At 39.4% G+C, this 14,056-nt stretch overlaps 1 protein-coding gene across 2 annotated transcripts in view; it reads right to left on the bottom strand.

Annotated features, from left to right (window-relative positions):
• The window catches only part of CNTNAP5 (contactin associated protein family member 5), a 792,175-nt gene that overhangs the window by 353,000 nt on the left and 425,119 nt on the right, over positions 1-14,056 (bottom strand). The gene's annotated exons all lie outside the window — the stretch shown is intronic.

Genomic DNA, 14,056 nt, shown 5'->3' with positions numbered 1-14,056 from the left:
AGCAGCAGTGCAAATGGAGAGCAAGATGGATTAAGAACTATTCCTGGAGGTAAAAGGGATCAGATTTAATAGAGCCTACTGGAGCAGTCCCTAAGAAACCAGCCGGGAAGCAAGCACTGAAAATCAAAGCCGAGGTATGCAGGGCTTCTCAGAACAGTTGCTGAAGAGCTTATGCCCCTGAGCCCTCAGATGGTTGGAGAAGCTGCCCAGGGAGAAGCACAGCACCAGGCTGGGGCCCAGCTGCGTTGCACCAGGGCAGCTGTGCCCCATCTGCTCATAACAGGCCAGATGTAAGGGACCCTCCTGCATTTCCAGCCATCTCCCTAGCAGTCTTTGCTGCAGCCCTGAACATCTGCTTGGGGTGAACCCAGGGGCTGCTCAACCTGGCGGCCTTACTTCCTCCCAAAAGCCAGAGTTTCAGTCCTAACCACAGGGACTCTGCTAATGAGGTAGAGGCTCTGTCAGGTGTTTCCTGGTGAGGAACATTTGACTTCTGGCAGGGGCATTTGGGGGGCATAGCCAGCTGTGGGTCTTTACTTCTTTTTACTCTCATTTGCATCCTGATTGAAATGTATTTGCATAATATAGGAGACTGCATCTGCAGACAAACTATAGACTGTGTGAAAAGGAGTCAGTAACTAATTCAACTTAGAGGATTTAAAAAATAGCCCCTAAGGGCCCAGTGCCCTGCTAAGCATCAGGGCTAAAGTAAAGAAGGAAACAGAGGCCAAGGGGAGAGTTGCACCTAATCAGAGATAGATCCTCTCCTCCTTTTACAGATGAAAGTGGCCTAAAGGAAGAAGTCTGATCCATGTGAGTGGCAGGGCCAGAGCACTGGCCTTTGTGTTCTGATTCTGGGTCCCCTCCCCTTTCCACCTCACTATCCACTTGCTCTCTTTAACATTGTTATTAATGAGAGTTTGCTTGGTTGTTTTTCTTTTTCCTTTTTTCTTTTCTTTTTTTTTTTTTTTCTTTCTTTTTTCTTTTCTGGTCTGCTTTTCCTTTTGGTTTGATCTTTTTGATCTTTTCCTCCATGGTCCTGAGTCCCTGAAGGGGGAACCCGTGTGAAATCTTCACTCTTCTGAAGAAAATCATTAGGGCAGTAGTTCCTGATGCTGACCACACAAAGGGTGCGCCCAGGGAGCTTCGGAAAAGACAAGTCCCTGGGCCCCACACCAGGTTAGTTAAGGCAGGCTTCAGGGTAGCCCCAGACCTTGGAAGTTTCGAAGATCCCCAGAGAGTCCCTTGTGCAGCCTGGGTTAACAAGTACACCATTTGAGGTTTCCAACGAGGAAGAAAAGAAGCTGGGAAAAACAAGGCTGGTTTTAGAGGAGCTGAGCTGGGAACAGATTCCAAGGCAAGCAAAATGACATATTTCCTTCTAAAAATCTGCTTTCTGCTTGGGTCCTCCTTCCCACTTCATTCTGTTAATAGCTATAGATAGATAGATAGATAGATAGACGATAGAAAGACAGATAGATGATAGATAGATAGATAGATAGATAGATAGATATAGATAGATATAGATAGATATAGATATATAGATAGATGATAGATAGATAGATAGATATAAAATATATACAAAATAACAGCACTAGAAGTTCTTCAAGGTTTAGTTTCTAATAATTCTCTTTTTAAAGGTAAAGGTTTAAGTGCTATTAATTATTCAGAAATTAGGGAAAAACCTCCCTGAGACAAAAAGTTCTGAAAGAACAGAAGTTTTCAGTGGAGAGAATGGGGAAGCACTAGCTTTGAGGCCAGGAACACCTGATGGGCAGAAGCCCCTGGTGGTAGAATGATGTAATTAGGGCCACTTTGGAGTTTAAACATTCATAAGGTTTAGGAGCCCAGGCTTAAAATGTGGGATTTGGTTTCTGGAAAGATTGTTGGATGATGACAAATATAAATTTTCTGACCTATAAGTGATGTCAAATAATATTTGTCACCTCCCAGACAAAGAATAAAAACCAATATACCAAGTTAGTGGATAAAGAGGGAAACAGGCAACTTCATATATTGTTGTAGGCAACATAATTTTGTGCTTTCTTTCTAGAAGGCAAAATACCAAACAACATCAAAAAACAAAACAAAACAAAAGACCCTAAAAATATCATACCTCATTTCCCATAAATTTTATTCTGAAGAATTAATCCTAAAATAGTACAAGAGCTGCAGCCAAGATTTATAGTGAAAAGAGTTCATGATGCCATTATTTCTAAGAGCAAAATTTAACAACCACCAATATTTCCAGGTTAGCTAAATCAAATATGGTATATTTAATAATATGAAATGTAATGTAGTCATTAAAAATTATAATGTCCAAGAATGCAAGTGACATCTTGATAAGTGGAAAATCTCAGACTAAATAGTATATGTGGTTATGGTTTCCGTTTTGTTAAAAATTACCAGAAAGAGAAAATACTAGAATGACCTGGAATGATTAGTTTGTTTGTTTTTTTTTTCTTATAGAGAGTAGTAGAATTTTCAGTTTCTAAAAGCAAAATGTACAACTTTTATGATTATTTTTTTAAGATTAACAAACTGTTTAAGTTGAGATAAAGGATAAGAAATATTTTCATTCTATCCCAAATATCTGCAATGTGCCAGGCATTTTAAATGTATAATTCCTAACTCTTATAATGGTCCAAGAGGCCAAGTTTTATTATCCTCATGCTATAGATGCTAAAACGAAAACTAAGAGAGCTGCCCAGGTTCACGTGGCTACTAGAGTTGGAGCCAGAATTGAAGGGGTGGTGTTGGGGACCCAGGCTGAGCTCCTGCTCTCCACCCCTCCAAAGCCAGCCCTGCCTTGCTCCAGCAACTGATGGCCAATAACTTCTGCAAAACTCTATTTTCTGCCATTGAATTCAAATTTGTGTTTCATTATTTATATTTTTGGAACAGCTCAATTGAGATAAAATTCACATACCATGAAATTCGTTTATCTAAAATGCACAATTTAATTGTTTTTAGTATATTCACAGAGTTAGGCAACCATCAACACACTTAATTTTAAAGCATTTCATCATCCCCAAAAGAAATGCTGTAACATGTAGCCATAACCTCCCTAATCTCCTCACCCCCTCACCTCCTGCCTTAGTCAACCACTAGTCTGCTGTCTGTCTATATGGATTTCCCTGTCCTGGGAACTTCCTATACATGAAATCATACACTAGGCTCCCTTTTGTGATTGGTTTCTTTCGCTTAGCACATTTTCAAAGTTCACCCTGCACTGTAGCTTGTATCAGGATATTTTTATATCTGAATGATACTCCATTGTATGGCTAGATCCCATTTTATTTATCCATTCACCAGTTGATGTACATCTGGGTAATTTCCAGTTTGGAGGTATTATAAATAATGCTTCTGTGAACATGTGTGCAAATTTCTGTGTAGAACTAAGCTTTCAATTGTCTTAGGTGTACATCTCAGAGTAGAAGTGCTGGATCATATGTAACTCCATAGCTCATCTTTGGAAGAACTGCCAGAGTGTTTTCAAAGTGGCTACACCGGTTCATCTTCTCACAAGGAAACTTCCATTTTGATAATACGAAGTTGAAACTTTGGTCCTGGCCTTTTGTGGATCTTCTAGCTTCTAAGAATTAAAATACAATTCAACTTAGAATGTCCACTTAGATCTAACTTGGAATTCTAGCTAATCATAATTACTTTGATTTTATTTTTCCAGATAAGTAATGCTATTGAGCATTTAACATGTCTTTTTTTTTATTTTTTAAAGATTTATTTATTTATTTGAGAGAGAGAAAGAAAGAGGGAGGGAGGGGCAGAGGGAGAGAGAGAGAATTTCAAGCAGACTCCTTGCTGAGCGTGGAGGAGCCAGTCACGGGGCTTGATCTCAGGACTCTGAGATCCTGACCTGAACCAAAACCAAGTATTGGATGCTTAACCTACTGCGCCACCCAGGGGCCCCTTAATATGTCTTTTTAAATATTTTTTGTAATGAGAACTTCACAGCAACTTATAGTTCACATTTGTTGGAACTGAGATTCAGAGCAGTTAAGTAATATCCTGAAAGACCTAAACATTTTTATAGAAGTAAGATTTTCCTTGAAACAGAGTCCCTCAACACTGACACTGGATAATTTGGATCAGATAATTCTTTGATGGGGGTAGGGTGTTATGCACTATGCCTCTTGTGTGGGATGTTTAGCAGCACCCCTAACTCACTAGAACCAGTAACAGCCCCCCACTCCCAGCACCAAAATTGTCTCCAGATACTAACAAAAGTCCCTTGGGTGAGTGTAGGGGGATGGGAGCCTGGGGTGGGCAAATGGGGAATCTCCATTGGTTGAGAGTGACATGTTAAATAATTCTGGAGGCTGCAGAGCCTTGGTGCTCTCTCTCACCCCCATTTTCTTTCTGTATTTCTCTTGTCCTTAAATACCTAAGAGGTATTTGCATTTTAGATTTCATCTTATTTCAGTGTCTATCTTGATGGTTTGAATACAGAACCTTTGAAACAGAGGGACTGTCCCAGGACCTCTAAGCATGAGCTGTTACAGCCATACGTCAGCATGCAGAGATTCAGCCCAGGCCAGAGCAGAGTCCCCAAAGACTCTATTTCCAACCCTGGAAATAACTTGTCATGGATGTCTGTGATACCTTTATTCGCCCTTTACCCCTTTCTCAAGGCCCTGCCACTTATAATTTCTAGGAATTTAGACAGATTTCTTAATCTCTCTAAACCTGCTTCCTCATCTGTAAAAAAAAGACAGAATTGCTTGGCTTGACTTGGAAGTTTCTAGGCTTTATCTTTTCCAGAAAACCCAATTCAGCTGTTTTTTTCCACATCCTGTCATGTCTACCTTTACTTAATAGTTCAAAGGTAGTTTCAATTTTTGTGAGAACAAAGTGGGGAATACATAAATAATTGAATAAAGCAATCTTAAAATGTCAATCACATCGTAAAAGAGCATATTACAATCATTAGTAACATTATTCTACGGTTTAGATCCTGAGTTCTGTTTTTCTTGGGTACCGTTTATCCATCAATTATGAAATTTTATTAACCCTTCCCTATGCAGTAGATAGAATTCACACTTTTCTTCAAATTCTTTCTCCAGCTTTTATTCCATCCTTTATCACTATAGCTGGGAATTTTTAAGATGGTCTCCCTCTTTTCCCAGCCTCTGACTTCTTTCTGGTACAGGACAGCTTGCTAGATTGAACTGTCTAAGTAGCACCTCACAGCAAATGTCCTTCTAGTGGGTCATGGAGTCCAGAGAACAAATCTCCAACTGCTTAGCAATCTTAACTGTACGGATTCTATAATCAAGTCTCCATCTGTCCTCTAAATCCCATTTCCCAATATTCCTACACAAATTCCCTACTGTAGCTAGGCTAGTGCATTCATTATGCTCCAAGTGAATTCACTTACCTAATCGGTGCCTCTACTCCCAGCTCTCCAATATCCAAGCCAATCTCCCTATCCTCCCATACCCAGCATTTGTCCTAGAGCTTCTTCTCCTCAACTGTAGAGACAGGAAGCATAATTTTTTTTAAAGAATTATGTATTTATTTATTTATTTATTCATTCATTCATTCATTCATTCATTCATTTATTTGAGAGAGAGGGAGCGGGAGGAGGAGCAGAGGGAGAGAGAGAATCCCAACTGAGGACGGAGCCTGACAAGAGGCTCGATCTCAGGGGCCTGAGATCATGAACTGAGCCAAAATCAAGAGTCAGACACTTAACCAAATGAGCCACCCAGGTGCCTTAGGAAGCATACATTTTTTTTTTTTTTTTACTTTCTATCATAGTCACTAGACTTTCTATCAGCACAGTGCAGGGCATATAACAAGTGCCGAATGATTGAGTGCATCAGTTAATAAATCAAGAAATGAACAAAGCAGGTTGATCTTGACCAGACCAATATAGTCATTTCTCCTTCCAAATTCCTATAACATCTGCTGTGTGATCTTTGGATTTAGTTCATATAATTTACTGCTTTTTACCATTAACAATGCATCACTGCAAGTCTCATCTCCCTGATGAGATTACAAGTTCCTGGGGGTCAGAATCTGAGTCCTGTTTTGATATACCCTTCAGCATCAACAGGGCAGCATCCTGTCCTCTCCAAATGATCATTGATTGATTGAGCATCTCACCAGCTGAATCTCCACTGCCAAGTGTCAGCAGCAGGGTCTCCCTGGTGCATGGGCCATAAATCACAGGTTAAACCTTTCCTAGTTGTTAAAGTCTGGTGCATATGTCAGGGTAACCTGGATCCTGAAAACCCTTGGTCAGGGTATGCAAGGAAAACATCTGGATTTGCCATCCACTAGAGTCAGAGAGGAAATGTGATGGATTTGTGGTTGATGGTTATCCCTTGTTTCCTTTATATAGGCCTGAATGCTCAGCTCAAAATTCAACATGGTAAAAATTGAGCTGAGCTCCAGAGACAGATATTTCTCTATCAACTTCAAGATACAGCCCAAACTCTGATGTCCCTGCCAGAATGCTGCTTTATGTTCTGTCCTCTTTTGCCCTCTGTGACCCAGTCATCCTGAGTCACCTGTGGATTCTTACACTTCTAAATCTCCTACTTCTCTCTTCTGATTGGAACATCCTTTCCTTCCCTCTTTGTTTGACCAAATTCTACCCATTCTTCAAATCCAAGCTGTGTTGCCCCTGCGCCTAGAAAGCCTTTCCTTTCTCACTCATCCAGGTTCCTCTCCTCTATGCTCCCCTACTATCCTGAGCATGTGTCTTCTTGCATTACAAATGTTTCAAGACCATCCCTTCCAACTGTGCCTATGAGCTCCTGGTGGGCAATGCCTCCATCCTCAAGTCTGAGTATAGAGCCAACCTTCCTGAATTAAATGGAGGCAAAGTGAATTATATGAGAGAATTATCAAAGCAGAAAATAGGAAAGAGCAAAGGAAGTGAGATCAAGTTTGACTATGAGAGTTTTCTGATGTAGTAATAAAAGTCTAGCTCCCTCAGTTCCTCTTTTGAATGAGTGGTGGAAGAAGGAAGAGTAAGTTAAGAAATAAAATGATCCCACTGTCATTACTCAGACTTGAAAAAGCTGCAGATGCCCAAGAGATCACTGTTTTGGTAAACATTCCCAACCTTTGCAGGAAAGCTTGAAGCTCAGGCAATTGCATTTCTCAGTTTCCCATAAAACAGAACGCCTCATCATATTTCTGTCTTCTGAAACTTGAACTCTGTGCTCAGCAGACAGCTTGTTGTGACAGTCATAGCCCTGTGCCTATTTATGTATTTGCCCTTGCTAATGGGCTTTTCTCATCAACATTATCTTAGCTGAAATACGGAGGCATTAATGACAACTTAATTGAGGCAGAGGACGAAGTTCACAAAGTTATCATGTTTACTTGATGTGCAGATGGTGGCTAGATACAAACGGCTTATATGATAAAGGGCAATGTTTGGGGAGCAGCTCTGTTAATTGCAGGGCTGTAGCCTAAAACCATCTGGCCGCAAGTATTAGTTAGGGTGAGTACTTCAATCCTGCATGATGCAGCTCTCCCAGCCATCTCCGGCCTCTGGGAGTTCCACTGGCCTTTATCTAATTAGTACTTCCCCTGAGTGTAGTTCATCCCTGGTTTTGACACATTATGCAGCATATAATTGTGGTAACATGAATGTTTGTTAAAAAAATCACTGTTAACTCTTCTTTCACTGTTAAAATTACATCCTTCTGAATTATTTTGGAGGTTGACTTACTGGTTTATTCACTTAGGCAGTTGCTTATACATTGGGCAAATAGTTATTGAAAACCTGTTATAAGCAAGGTGCTATACTAGGCCTTGGGCAAATAGTGATGAGCAAGTCAGTGTTCTTGTTCCCATGAAACTTTACACTGTAGTGGTCAGGGGAGCAATGAACAACCAATTAATAGACACATGATTGATATACATTGTTACAGACTGAATGGTGCTCCCCAAATTTCATAGGCTGAGGTCCTTACTTTCAGTACCTGAAAATAAGTCTGTATTTGGAGACAAGGACCTTTAAAAAGATAATGGAGGTAAAATGAGGTTATATGAATGGGCTCGTATCCAATATGACTAGTGTCCTTATAAGGAGAGAATATTAGACCTCATGAACTATATGAAAATAAATTCCTAAGTCTGGTGTTTGCTTTCAGTAGTCACAGCAAACTAATGCACACACATACACACATCCTTAGGGCAAATACTGCATAGGAGAAGAACTAGAAGGCTGGGTGATGGGGCATCTGGCTGACTTTGGGAAGGTTTCTTGAGAAAACATCAATTGAGATGCATTCTGAAAGATAAGTGGGATGGTGTTGACCATAGTTCTAGGACTTATTTAATTTAAACAGTCAATGTTAAATAATGATCATATAAACATCCATCATGGTTGCTGACCTAAGGTTATACCACTAGAATTTCATCTTATCTTCAGTCACAAAAGTCTCCTAAGTATGGAAAAAGGATAGCTGATTAAAATGGATCGCTTAATTGGTATTTTTGGAATGCCGTTTCTAGAATTCTTCCTATTCAACCCAATATATAGAATTACTGAAAGTTATAAGGTGGTCAAGGAAATATGATGAACACAATTGCCAGTATCTAGGAATTAAATGGGGTAAGCTGGAAGTACCTCTTCAACAAGCTCTTGGCCTTAACTGAAGATATTTCAATGGCATCTGGTTGATTTCTGGATCGTTGCTTGTTATTTTTCTTCTTGCCCAAGAATTCTGTTCTGTGCCTGTGGACTGTTTTTTAGTTTCCGTTTTCCAACTTGTAATCATTCAGTGGTGCCCAGCTGTTAGGTTGACACCTCTCAACTTGGAGACTTCCTCTTCCATCTCCCAGGTTTTACTCATTCCTTAATCCTGAAAACTGCACTCTGAGTTTGATCCCTCTAGTGATACCAACGGAAGCTCTGGATAAATTATTCCTCTAATGGAAAATCAAAAGTGGCCCTTATGCCATTTGACTTTACTTGTGCTTGTTCTACTTTCTACAGTGTTGTAAACATATAGAAAAACTTCGACTATTAAGAAAGCCTATCACATATTCAAAGATTTTTGTCATGTCTCTGTCTTGCTTCCTCTCTACCTGTAAAAGATCCAGTACCTACAACTGTTCCACCCTTAACACAGTTTGAAGACCCTATACATTCTGATCACCCCCTTACCAACATACACACACACACACACACACACACACACACACACACATTCTATTCTAGTTCAGTTTAAAGAAGGTTCCCCCCAAAAAACAACTTCTCATACTGGGATCTTTGGCTCTTAACTATGCATGTCACTGAGAGTCACATGCATGACCTTTCTGGGACATTCAAGTCTCCTTCACAAAAATCATTTTATGACAAAGGCTAAGTTCACATTTTTTAAAAGATTTTATTTATTTATTTGAAAGAAAGACACAGAGATACTGAGAGAGAGCACAAGCGGAGAGGAGAGGGAGAAGCAGGCTCCCTGCTGAGCAGGGAGCTGGACATGGAGCTCGATCCCAGGACTCTGGGATCATAACTGACTGAACCACCCAGGCACCCCAAAGTTCACCTTTCTTACTTCACAAAATGTACCACAATTTTGGGAGTTGAGAAACATAATCTCTGACAGGGGACTTGGCCCTGCATACCCCCATTGAAGGCCTTTTACCCTATTTTCAAAAGAAGACTCTTGGGTTGATGATTTCCTTGAAGATTATAAGGAAAGGGGTTGACCTCTTGTTCTTCAGGAACTCATATAAAGGACTAGAAGGGATTTTACTAATTTTACACCAACTTTCTCCTTTAGCAGAACAGGACAATGAGGTCTAACAGAACAAGAGTTACTCACATTCCTCATTTATGCAGAGCCCAGGTAAGCCAGAGCCCTGAATGCCAAAGCCGGAGTTCAAGCTCTTTGCCCAGGCTCACTTTTCAGTGGGGAGTTAACACTTTGAGAAGCATCACAGTAGAAAAAGCAGATTTCAAATTTTAATGACTAAAGCCCCCAGACCTCTTTCTTCCATTTTCATTCCCAGCATTCTCCCATCAGAAAAATAAAAATAACATTGAAATTTCAGATCACATTTAAAATAATTATAGTGATGCCAGCTTTTTCTCTAGATTATTTAATGTTTCACACAAAATTCAAAATGTTCCTCCCTGATTCTCTAAATAAACAGACCAGGTGGTATTCTTTACTTTATACAGTTCCCTGTTTTCTTAGTAATTCAGATGAGTTTAGACAATACCAATCTCCATTCTCAACATCTCTCTAAGAGTCTTTAAAATGACACCCATTTCCGACATTAAAAAATAGAACAGAGTATCTACTGCTCAGTGGTGTGGACTTGAGAGATGGAGTAGTCCCTGTGACACACAGCACCTCATGAAATGTAGTAAAGAACTGAGAGCTTATAATGCATAAAGTAGAAAGTCCAGGTGTTTCTTCATTTATTTAAGATTTGCCTATATATCTTTTCTGATTCCTGAAAGGAGAAATGACAAGACTCACTGTGTAGCAGGACACCTTGAAGGTATTCTCTCTGTTCCAGAGCAGCCCCAAGATTTCCATGTGGGGTTTGGAACATGGGGTGATCAGAATGGGAAAGGCTGTATAATACAGGGCAGTCTTTGGAAGCGGATAGACCCTTAGTAGTACTTCATGCTGCTTACTATCCATAGTTCTTGGATGATAATCTTACTAAGGAATTGGCACTAAGCATTTACATCTTGTATACTTAATGAATACTCGGGTGTGTGTGTGTGTGTATGTTTGTTTATTGATATATAGATATGGATTATTTATTTTATAATATTATACAAGCAAACTTAGCTAAAATATATAAGAAGTCTTAAAGACAATAGACTCACCATCTTGTGTAAATCCCACCTAAGCCAAGAATCTGTCAATGGAGCCACCAAATAAAATGTTCTGGGAAGAACTAAATTTAGACAATAGATAGCTATTTACCTTAACAGCCTTTTGAACATAGTTGTAAATCTTTTTTCTAAAGTTTCCTCACATTTGAACTACAATATAAAATATGAATATGGGTGGCAGCAAGTTCCAGTATAAAGACAAGGAACTTGGGAATCCAAAAGAAAGACCTGAGGTTGAACACCATCTTGGTCACTTTAACTTAATTTTTTGGTTACCAGTTTTATCCTATGTGTGTTGGTAAAATTATGACCACTTCGTAAGTTTCATGTATTGTTTTTTTCCCTGCAGTATTGTATGAGGAGGCCCTGACACAATGCCTGACCTGCAAGAGATCTGCAATGACTGGCGATTCTACTCTCACATCACTTACAGTGAAAGGATGTCCTCAACTTTTCCTCATCTCCACAAGTATAAGGCTTTCAGGAAAGGACATCTCCTTTCTTGAACAAAAAGTAAAGAAAACAACAAGTAAAGAAAAATATAAGGGAAGGGTTACACTGGTGTCTTTCATCTTCTGGAAACTTCATCTCCTACAAGAACTGAATTCAGGTGCTTTCTACTTTGAGGATGCATTTAGTTTGCACTTCTGTCCCTGACCTCTAGAGCAAAAAGCCATGCACACTGTACGAAGTTCTGGAAATACGCGTGAATGTGCCAGGCATCTCTGCACTTCCATTTCCATGGGGGTTACTTTCTCTTTTAGACCCAAGATGTTAGAAACAGCTGAACTGGTCTTCAATTAATCTTTAAATATCTAGATTCTCTGTCCCACTAACAAAATGCGGTGTGTTACTGTCTGTTTTCCATGATGTACTGTGTGTCAAGGGTAGCCCCACTGGGCCTCAAACATCATCAGGACAATGGCCATTACCTCCTACTTTCTTGTATGGGGCTGTCATCCCTTAAAAAGCCACTATGATCTCAAGTGCTTTGAAAATAAGTTTCCTCAGAAATGTAAGGAACAAGAAAACTCTTTGTGTTTGACTTTTTGTTTGTTTGTTGTTTGTTTAGCTTGTCTCCCCCACCCTCCGCAGGTAGAAAAATTCCAACAGACACAAAGCATAGTTCCATTTCAAAGAAAAAAATGAGAGAAGTTCAAATTTTCCAAAATTCAAAAATTCTTCTTGGGGAAAGAATAAAGCAAGAGTTTTGTGAGACCTACTTCAGGAACTCAGTCAGCATATTTTTAAAACTTCCTTTTACTTGTTTCATTTTTTGAGAGACAGGTCTGAAATAACAGATGATTTTTTCCCCTTCTGCAGCTGGGCAACGTGGTAGCTTTTACCAGCTTCTCTCAGTCATAAACGTGTTTTAATGGACTGACATGTGCTTAATACTACAGGCAGCACCTGGATGCTTTAGAGCCAAGTGCCGCCAGGGCCTATCCTATATTAAAGCTGCATTATTGACCTGAGGCCTACAAGTCTCTGTACTCAAACATCTCGCCGATCAGAGAGAGAAACAGCCTAGTGCCAGCTCACATTTTTCTTCTTCAAATAGGGACGACTGAAGTCTAACTTTTATAACTCTGAACATGAAAAATATTGTGTTTCTAAGTGATTAACTCACCTCCATTACTGGAAATTTTATAAATTTTATAAAAGTCCTGTGAGTACACAAAGTGACCCAGCTTTTATGACTTTGTGGAGTGAGGTGCCTTCTAGCTATAGGTCTTGAGTTGGTATGGAAGGGAACGGAATTTGCTGAATAGTTTCTCAACACTGTGCTTAGGATTTTAGATACATTATCTCATTTAATCACCATCATGGCAGTCTCCTGATGTAAGAACTTTATTTATTTATTTATTTATCTTTTCCATCTCATGTTTTAGGCAAACTCTGAGATTGTCCCTTATGATCCATGACTCCTAATATACACAGCTTTGTATAATGCCCTTGGTTTGAGCAGGGCCTAGACTTATTTACTTGTTTCTACTACTGAACAGAGCATGCTAAAGGGATGGAATGCCACACCTGGTGTTAGGTTACAAAAAGACTATGGCTTTTGTCTTGAGTGTTCTTTTTCTTTCTTGAATCACTCATTTTGGGATAAAAGCACTATCATTTCATGAGGCAGCCTTCTGGATAGGCCATGGGATAAGCTTGGAAGTGGATCTTCTGAGGCCTGCCAACAGCCATATGGGTTAGCTTGGAAGTAGATTTACCCAGAGTTGAACTTTGAGATGATAGTAGCCCCCACCAACAACTTAATTGAAGCCAGAAGTAACCAGCCAAGGTGCCTCTGGATTCCTGACTCTTATAAACTAGGACACGATAAACATTTTCAACCATTATATTTTGCTATAGTTTGTTACATGACCATCAATAACTAACACACTCTCACTTACATATGAGAAAAAGTTAAGAAGTTTATTCAGGGTCATAGAACAGTAAGGAAAAGAGGTACCTTTTTAACTTAAGTTCCAGACCCAGGCTCTCCTACTATTCCAGGGATTCAATGGACTTTTTGTTCACTAAGTGGCATATGAGGCTCTCCCAGAGTCTGACCTGATCTTGGGTATTAAGTCATGCCCTTTACTATTTAAATCAATTTTCTCTAATTTATTTGGATAACAAAACTCGTAGTCCAGTGGGAGAAGGAAGACATTTAAGAAAAACTGTGATGTGGTATTATCCAGGATGGATATTGGCCCAGGATGCCCAGAGGAGGGGTATTTGATTCACACTGTAGAACCAGGGAGGCTTTTTGAATGATTTGTTGACTTAGAAACATGCCTCAGCCCCTAATATGATGCCTGGCACATGGTCTAACCTCAGTAAGTACTTGTTGACTAAGTACTACTTCTGGAAGGGCAGGATGCATTAGTCAGATAACAGAAAAGGAGGGAGAAAGTTCTACTGTCTCATGTTACAAAAATATCACATGGAAGAGTCAGAGTTTTGAAAAACATGTCTTCTTCATAAATCTGTTCCGTAGTATTGTTACATATTAGAATCTGTATATTGTCATAAAAGTCTTTCCAAAATTAGCTATTTGAGGACCAGTTTAAAAAGTTTTGCCATACCTAGAGGCCATATGCATCAGTATTTAATTAATATCTTAAAAATATACTTTAAAATGTTTTTTAATTTAAATATTTTTGTTTATTTACTTGAGACAGAGAGGAAACAAGAGAGCACAAG

The sequence above is a fragment of the Phoca vitulina genome, unplaced genomic scaffold (genome assembly GCF_004348235.1).
Source record: "Phoca vitulina isolate PV1807 unplaced genomic scaffold, GSC_HSeal_1.0 scaffold1, whole genome shotgun sequence".
Classification (NCBI taxonomy): Eukaryota; Metazoa; Chordata; class Mammalia; order Carnivora; family Phocidae; genus Phoca; species Phoca vitulina.
This window is presented reverse-complemented; position numbering and strand designations above follow the sequence as displayed.